This window comes from Hyla sarda, chromosome 11 (assembly GCF_029499605.1).
Source record: "Hyla sarda isolate aHylSar1 chromosome 11, aHylSar1.hap1, whole genome shotgun sequence".
Classification (NCBI taxonomy): domain Eukaryota; kingdom Metazoa; phylum Chordata; class Amphibia; order Anura; family Hylidae; genus Hyla; species Hyla sarda.
The window spans coordinates 103,763,113-103,772,183 of NC_079199.1; the positions used below are offsets into that span (position 1 = coordinate 103,763,113).

The 9,071-nt window shown below is 53.6% G+C and overlaps 1 protein-coding gene across 3 annotated transcripts in view; it reads right to left on the reverse strand.

The window, feature by feature from the left end:
• Window positions 1–2,606, reverse strand: part of ARHGEF2 (Rho/Rac guanine nucleotide exchange factor 2) — a 157,062-nt gene extending 154,456 nt beyond the window's left edge. Inside the window, exon 1 of one of the 3 annotated variants that reach the window (XM_056546930.1) lies at window positions 2,402–2,606. The gene's annotated coding sequence lies outside the window, so the exon portion shown is untranslated. Of the gene's footprint in view, window positions 1–549; window positions 702–2,401 lie in introns of those variants that run through there. The other 2 variants (XM_056546928.1, XM_056546929.1) reach the window with 2 other exon arrangements.
• Window positions 2,607–9,071: the final 6,465 nt, after the last annotated feature.

Here is a 9,071-nt window from a genome sequence, read left to right on the forward strand (position 1 = left end):
ATACAGCCACCTATACAGATATATACAGTCACCTATACAGATATATACAGTCACCTATACAGATATATACAGTCACCTATACAGATATATACAGTCACCTATACAGGTATATACAGTCACCTATACAGGTATATACAGACACATACAGATATATACAGTCACCTATACAGATATATATACAGTCACCCATACAGATATATACAGTCACCTATACAGATATATACAGTCACCCATACAGATATATACAGTCACCTATACAGATATATACAATCACCCATAGTCACCCATCTTTTCCAGGAGCAGACATAACTAAGAAACCATCAAACAAGCTGACACAATATCCTCCTGTTACCAGGGATCGGTGTTCTCCACCCTTGGCCTCAGAGCTTACACTCTACTCATCCACCGCTCCCTTTTTGTTAGTCAGGGGTCACCGACCACTCACAGTCTGTCCAATCTAATCCCAAGAGCTTACAGTCTACACCACTAACCCCCCCTGTCATGTATGGGAGAGCGGCAGCAGGACTTGGCAGAAGAGCTGGCACTTACCCTCTTGTATCCCAGGGAACGATCAGCCGCCTCCAGTTATATCCTTAGTCCTGGATGATGGGAGTTGGAATCCTCCTTTAGGGTCTTTCCCACAGTTTGTGGTCCCAGCTGTGGACTCTCGGTCTCTCCCAGTGATGTGTTTGCTGGAAGGGAATTGTCTGCAGTTCTCCCTCCTCCTCCTCCCATGCTGCCTCCTCTCCTCCTCCTGCCCTCCCTGCTGCCTCCTCTCCTCCTCCCTGCTGCCTCCTCTCCTCCTCCCTGCTGCCTCCTCTCCTCCTCCCTGCTGCCTCCTCTCCTCCTCCCTGCTGCCTCCTCTCCTCCTCCCTGCTGCCTCCTCTCCTCCTCCTGCCCTCCCTGCTGCCTCCTCTCCTCCTCCCTGCTGCCTCCTCTCCTCCTCCCTGCTGCCTCCTCTCCTCCTCCCTGCTGCCTCCTCCTGCCCTCCCTGCTGCCTCCTCTCCTCCTCCCTGCTGCCTCCTCCTGCCCTCCCTGCGGCCTCCTCTCCTCCTCCTGCCCTCCCTGCTGCCTCCTCTCCTCCTCCTGCCCTCCCTGCTGCCTCCTCTCCTCCTCCCTGCTGCCTCCTCCTGCCCTCCCTGCTGCCTCCTCTCCTCCTCCTCTTCTCCTCCCTGCTGCCTCCTCCTGCCCTCCCTGCTGCCTCCTCTCCTCCTCCCTGCTGCCTCCTCTCCTCCTCCTGCCCTCCCTGCTGCCTCCTCTCCTCCTCCTCTCCTCCTCCCTGCTGCCTCCTCTCCTCCTCCCTGCTGCCTCCTCTCCCCTCCTCCTCAGGTTGGAGTCAACTCTTCTTTGATTTACTCTTTATTCCAGGAGTAGCAGAGCTGACTATCCAGACCCGTCAGTCACTATGTCACCATCGCTTAAAGGGAAACTCCACTCATATAGAAAAAACTTACCTTACAACAGTGTCTCCCAACCAAGGAACCTCCAGCTGTGGCAAAACTACAACTCCCAGCATGCCCAGACAGCCAAAGGCATAGCAGAGCTGACTATGTAGACGTGTCAGTCGCTGTGTCACTAAGAACAACTGCTTAAGGGGAACTCCACTCATATACAAAAACCTTACTTTACACCAGTGTTCCCTGACTAGGATGCCTCTGGCTGTTTCAAAAGTACAACTCCCAACATGCCAGGACAGCTGAAGGCGTAGCAGAGCTGACTATCCTGACCTGTCAGTTGCTATGTTACCAAGGACAATCATTTAATGGGCAACTCTGCTTATATAGAGAACCCTTTCCTTACACCAGTGTTTTCCAACCAGGGTGCCTCCAGCTGTTGTAAAACTACAACTCCCAGCATGCCCGAACAGCCAAAGGAGTATCAGAGCTGACTATCCAGACCTGTCAGATGCTATGTCACTAAGGACAATTGCTTAAGGGGGAACTCCACTTATATAGAAAACCTTTATCTTACACCAGTGTTTCCCAACCAAGGTGCCCCTGGCTGTTGCAGAACTACAACTCCCAGCATTCCCGGACAGCCGAAGGCGTAGCAGAACTGACTATCCAGACCTGTCAGTCGCTATGTCACTAAGGACCTTACACCAGTGTTTCCCAACTAAGGTACCCATTGTCCCTTGGCACCTTGGAAGTTATTTTAACAATAAAAGATGTCACCCAACTTTCTGCCAACCCTGAAAGGTATATAAATCAACATTATGGTGTAGTTATACTGCTCCCTTCCTTTTGTACGTGTCAGTCTCCACTGCTAGTTTCTGCATTGTATTCATGAACAGAATTATGCTTTAGAGAGATGTTACCCAGCTTTCCGTCTACCCTGAATGCCACATGACACAGGGGTAACACTGCTAAGCCTATGCGAGCACCGTTCTTGCCGTTCATACCTATACCAGGATGAATATCGCCATTACAGTGCCTGTTGGGGGTGATATCCAGCTTTCCATCTACCCTGAATGGGATAAACATTTCACATCTCTAATTCTGGCTGTTGTAATTCTAGAATTACGCAAAGTTCGGGATGGAGAGAACAATATGTGGGAGGAAGTGAGTCCATGATGTAAACTTGTGGTCTCCAAACTGTGGCCCTCCAGCGGTTGCAAAACTACAACTCCCAGCATGCCCGGACAGCCGTTGGCTGTCCGGGCATGCTGGGAGTTGTAGTTTTGCAACCGCTGGAGGGCCACAGTTTGGAGACCACTGATGTAAACCCACGTGAAATTTGCAGGAATTGTCATGAAGTGTGACCTGGTGGTGTTTTGGTGTTTTGGTGGTGTTTTGGTGTAATTACAATGTCCCGCAGACATCATTTCTGTGTCCTATCACTACACTGAAGTGTCCTCAATCAACTATGGCGGCGTATTTAACCTCTTCATTTCAATTTCTTTATTCTTGTCTTGCATTGCAGGGGCCAATCAGGTGTCTTAACAGTAAACGCAGCATCTAAGCGGTTAAACGGCCAGGATCGGAGTTCTTGCAGTTCTTTTTTATGAACTGGTGCCAGAAAGTTAAACAGATTTGTAAATTACTTCTATTAAAAATCTTAATCCTTCCAGTACTCATTAGCTGCTGAATACTACAGAGGAAATTCTGTTCTTTGTTTTATTTCTTTTTTTGTCTTGTCCACAGTGCTCTCTGCTGACCCCTGATGTCCGTATCAAGAACTGTCCAGAGCAGGAGAAAATCCCCATAGCAAACCTATGCTGCTCTGGACAGTTCCTGACACGGACAGAGGTGTCAGCAGAGAGCACTGTGGACAAGGCAAAAAAAGAAATTCAAAAAGAACAGAATGTCCTTTGTAGCATACAGCTGCTAAAAAGTACTGGAAGGGTAAAGCAGAGGGCTCTGTGTTCAAAAAAGAAAAGAATTTCCTCTGTAGTGTTCAGCAGCTAATAAGTACTGGAAGGATTAAGATTTACAAATCTGTTTAGCTTTCTGGCACCAGTTGATTTAAAGACGTAAAAAAAAAAATGTTTTCCACCGGAGTACCCCTTTAATCACTTAATAACGAATAGTTTAGCCACCTTTTAATATACTACTGGGGGGGAATTTATTAATTGGCGTACACCTGCGAAATTGTGCACGCTGCAAGTTTTTATTTCACTTTCACATTGACTTGCACCAAAAGACCTAAGTTTGCGCTATTTTTATGTTGTCTACGCCGGCTTCATCATTTTCTTGTTGATCGTCTCCAAAGGATGGGGTATAAGATGTCTGATCGCCGGGGTCCCGCCTCTGGGGACCCCCACGATCTCCGGTCAGGCAATGGTGGCGTCTGGAACACGAAAGCTTGTCACGCCCCCTCCATTCATGTCTATGGGAGGTGGGGGGGGGGGGGGGTGACGGCTGTAGTCGCCAGTCATTCGGCACGGAGTTTGCTGCGTGCACCGGATGACTGGGGTGTCGTGCTGGAGATCGCGGAGGTCCCTATAGGCGGGACCACCAAGATCAGACATCTTATCCCCTATCCTTTGGATAGGAGAAGAAATGTTTTTCGGCAGAGTACCCCTTTAATATACAAGACATTTCCCTAAACATGCCTTGTGCCTCAGTGATGTCCTTAGCAGGAACCTCTCAGGACGTAACTAGTGAGACACGTTATCTGGTGCCGGCCCTTTAAAGGGGTACCCCGCAGCTCAGCGTTTGGAACAAACTGTTCCTTACGCTGGAGTCGGGAGCCCGTGACGTCATAGCCCCGCCCCCTCAATGCAAGTCTGTGGGAGGGGGCGTGACAGCCGTCACGCCCCCTCCCATAGACTTGCATTGAGGGGGCGGGACATCATGTGGGGGCGGAGTCGTGAAGTCACAATCTCACATCAACGTGGTCGGGTGCCGTTAGGATGAGAGCCTCCAGCGCTGCCAGAAGCCGCAACAGGTGGATGCTGCAGCCGAGATCCCGGGGGTCCCCAGCGGCGGGACCCCTGGGATCTGACATCTTATCCCCTATCCTTTCGATAGGGGATAAGATGTCTAGGGGTGGAGTACCCCTTTAAACAGATTTGTAAATTACTTCTATTAAAAATTCTTAATCCTTCCAGTACTTATAAGCTGCTGAATACTACAGAGGAAATTCTTTTCTTTTTGGAACACAGAGCTCTCTGCTGACATCACGAGCACAGTGCTCTCTGCTGACATCTCTGTCCATTTTAAGAAAATCCCCATAGAAAACATATGCTGTTCTGGACAGTTCCTAAAATGGACAGAGATGTCAGCAGAGAGCACTGTGCTCATGATGTCAGCAGAGAGCTCTGTGTTCCAAAAAGAAAAGAATTTCCTCTGTAGTATTCAGCAGCTCATAAGTACTGGAAGGATTAAGATTTTTTTTAATAGAAGTCATTTACAAATCTGTTTAACTTTCTGGCACCAGTTGATAAAAAAAAAAAAAAAAAAGTTTTCTACCTTTAAGACCCATCTGACTGTATACGACCCGTGGGCCCCGTACACACACACAGCACATTGTCTTCCCTCCATACGACAGCAGTTTTATCACCCACTAAAATTCCTGCAAAGTCCCCCCCAAAATGTCACCATTCCTGTGCAGACAAAGGCGCCGTCAAACCCGTCCTGGTATATGGAGCCTGCCTTAAAGGGGTACTCCGGCGCTTAGACATCTTATCCCCTATCCAAAAGGATAGGGGGATAAGATGCCTGATGGCGGGGGTCCCGCCGTTGGGGACCCCCGTGATCTTGCACGCCGCACCCCGTTAAAATCAGTCGCCGGAGCGTGTTCGCTCTGGGTCTGATTACTGTCGATGGCGGGGCCGGAGTATTGTGACATCAAGGCTCCGCCCCGTGTGACGTCACGCTCAGCCCCCTTCAATGCAAGTTTATGGGAGGGGGCGTGACGGTTGTCACGCCCCCTCCCATAAGCTTGCATTGAGGGGGGCGGAGCGTGACATCACACGGGGTGGAGGCGTGACGTCACTATGCTCCGGCCCCGCGATCGACAGTAATCAGACCCGAAGCGAGCACGCTCCGGCGACTGATTTTAACGGGGTGCAGCGTGCAAGATCACGGGGGTCCCCAGCAGTCCCACAGAAGTTTTATCACCCACTAAAATTCATGCAAAGTCCCCCCCCCCCCAAAATGTCACCATTCCTGTGCAGACAAAGGCGCCGTCAAACCCGTCCTGGTATGTGGAGCCTGCTGCGTACATGTGAGCGTACCCTTAAAGGGGTACTCCGGCGCTTAGACATCTTATCCGCTATCCAAAAGGATAGGGGATAAGATGCCTGATCGCTGGGGACCCCCGTGATCTTGCACGCCGCACCCCGTTAAAATCAGTCGCCGGAGCGTGTTCGCTCCGGGTCTGATTACTGTCGATGGCGGGGCCGGAGTATTGTGACATCAAGGCTCCGCCCCGTGTGACATCACGCTCCGCCCCCTTCAATGCAAGCTTATGGGAGGGGGCGTGAGGGTTGTCACGCCCCCTCCCATAAGCTTGCATTGAGGGGGCTTGCATTGAGGGGGCCATAAGCCTGCTGCGTACATGTGAGCGTACCCTTAAAGGGGTACTCCGGCGCTTAGACATCTTATCCCCTATCCAGGGGGATAAGATGCCTGATGGCGGGGGTCCCGCCGCTGGGGACCACCGTGATCTTGCACGCCGCACCCCGTCAAAATCAGTCCCCGGGGGTACACAAGAATGACTGGCTGTGTTATACTGGGGGTCCCTGCAGTGACCGGGATCACAGATGGCTCCTAAAATTGGCCGGGATTGGAGTTGACAAGGGGCAAGTGACAACAATATACATAATAGGGGGAGATTTATAAAAACCCACGCAAAGGAAAAGTTGCCCAGTTGCCCATAGCAACCAGTCAGATTTCTTCTCTCATTTGGCAGAGGCCTTGGTAAAAATGAAAGCAGCGATCTGATTGGTTGCTATGGGGAACTGGGCAACTTTTCCTCTGGAGTTGCACTCCTTTAAAATAGGGAACCAATCAGATTTGACCCTATAAAACGCTTGACAAAGCACCTTTTAATGTGCCTGACGAGGAGTAGAGATAAACGAACTTACAGTAAATTCGATTCGTCACGAACTTCTCGGCTCGGCAGTTGATGCCTTATCCTGCATAAATTAGTTCAGCTTTCAGGTGCTCCCGTGGGCTGGAGACTCTTTCCTAGGAATGTATCCACCTTTTCCAGCCCACCGGAGCACCTGAAGGCTGAACTAACTTACGCAGGTAAAGTCATCAACTGCCGAGCCGAGAAGTTCGTGACGAATTGAATTTACTGTAAGTTCGCTCATCTCTAACGAAGAGCATGCCGTAACTGTACAGAATGAGTCACGAAAAAGTTTAGAGTAGTGGTCTTCAACCTGCGGACCTCCAGATGTTGCAAAACTACAACTCCCAGCATGCCCGGACAGCCGTTGGCTGTCCGGGCATGCTGGGAGTTGTAGTTTTGCAACATCTGGAGGTCAGCAGGTTGAAGACCACTGGTTTAGAGGGTTAATTATCAAGAAATAGAAACCTAGAGCTAAAAAAACAGCACCACCCCGTCCTCAGATTGTGTATTATTACCTCAATGGAACGGAGCTGTAATACCACACACAACCTAAGGACAGGGGTGGTGCTGTTTTTCTATTCCTAAATCACTCCTTTAGGGTACGTTCAGACGAGCTGATTTTCGCAGCGTATTTTGCTGCAGATCCGCCACTGAAGGACCTCTATGTGCTGCCTTTACATGGGACTGCTCGGAGCAGCAATACGCCGCTACGAGCAGACACACTGCGATGTGCGAGTCGCAGCGCGCATGCGCAGTATACTCGCGCATCACGGCAGCTCTCAGCCCAGATCATTGAGCAGGGGGAGCGGTCGCTACGTGTGCAAGTATAATGCACATGCGCCGGCGACTCGCACATTGCTTCAGTGTGTCTGCACGTAGCAGCGTATTGCCGCTCTGGATGTCGCCCTCCATCGCTGTGTCCCCGCCGCTCCGGACCGTCACCGCTGCCCTGGATGTCGCCCTCCATCGCTGTGTCCCCGCCGCTCCGGACCGTCACCGCTGCCCTGGATGTCGCCCTCCATCGCTGTGTCCCCGCCGCTCCGGACCGTCACCGCTGCCCTGGATGTCGCCCTCCATCGCTGTGTCCCCGCCGCTCCGGACCGTCACCGCTGCCCTGGATGTCGCCCTCCATCGCTGTGTCCCCGCCGCTCCGGACCGTCACCGCTGCCCTGGATGTCGCCCTCCATCGCTGTGTCCCCGCCGCTCCGGACCGTCACCGCTGCCCTGGATGTCGCCCTCCATCGCTGTGTCCCCGCCGCTCCGGACCGTCACCGCTGCCCTGGATGTCGCCCTCCATCGCTGTGTCCCCGCCGCTCCGGACCGTCACCGCTGCCCTGGATGTCGCCCTCCATCGCTGTGTCCCCGCCGCTCCGGACCGTCACCGCTGCCCTGGATGTCGCCCTCCATCGCTGTGTCCCCGCCGCTCCGGACCGTCACCGCTGCCCTGGATGTCGCCCTCCATCGCTGTGTCCCCGCCGCTCCGGACCGTCACCGCTGCCCTGGATGTCGCCCTCCATCGCTGTGTCCCCGCCGCTCCGGACCGTCACCGCTGCCCTGGATGTCGCCCTCCATCGCTGTGTCCCCGCCGCTCCGGACCGTCACCGCTGCCCTGGATGTCGCCCTCCATCGCTGTGTCCCCGCCGCTCCGGACCGTCACCGCTGCCCTGGATGTCGCCCTCCATCGCTGTGTCCCCGCCGCTCCGGACCGTCACCGCTGCCCTGGATGTCGCCCTCCATCGCTGTGTCCCCGCCGCTCCGGACCGTCACCGCTGCCCTGGATGTCGCCCTCCATCGCTGTGTCCCCGCCGCTCCGGACCGTCACCGCTGCCCTGGATGTCGCCCTCCATCGCTGTGTCCCCGCCGCTCCGGACCGTCACCGCTGCCCTGGATGTCGCCCTCCATCGCTGTGTCCCCGCCGCTCCGGACCGTCACCGCTGCCCTGGATGTCGCCCTCCATCGCTGTGTCCCCGCCGCTCCGGACCGTCACCGCTGCCCTGGATGTCGCCCTCCATCGCTGTGTCCCCGCCGCTCCGGACCGTCACCGCTGCCCTGGATGTCGCCCTCCATCGCTGTGTCCCCGCCGCTCCGGACCGTCACCGCTGCCCTGGATGTCGCCCTCCATCGCTGTGTCCCCGCCGCTCCGGACCGTCACCGCTGCCCTGGATGTCGCCCTCCATCGCTGTGTCCCCGCCGCTCCGGACCGTCACCGCTGCCCTGGATGTCGCCCTCCATCGCTGTGTCCCCGCCGCTCCGGACTGTCTCTGCTGGCCGGGATCGTCGCTCTTCATCACATCACTGCGCATGCCGCTCCTATTGGATGACGGGGCGACGTGATGATGACAAAGGAGAGCGACGGCGATGCAGAGTATCCTGAAGAGGACGCTCCGGAGCGCAGGGGACAGGTGTGATCATCAACGGACCACATGGGGCACCTTAAAAGGCTGGGCATTATCGGCAACATAATTGCTGATACCGATAATTGGTCGATCCCTAAATATATAAATATATACAAATACATTATATATATAAATACACATATATATATATAT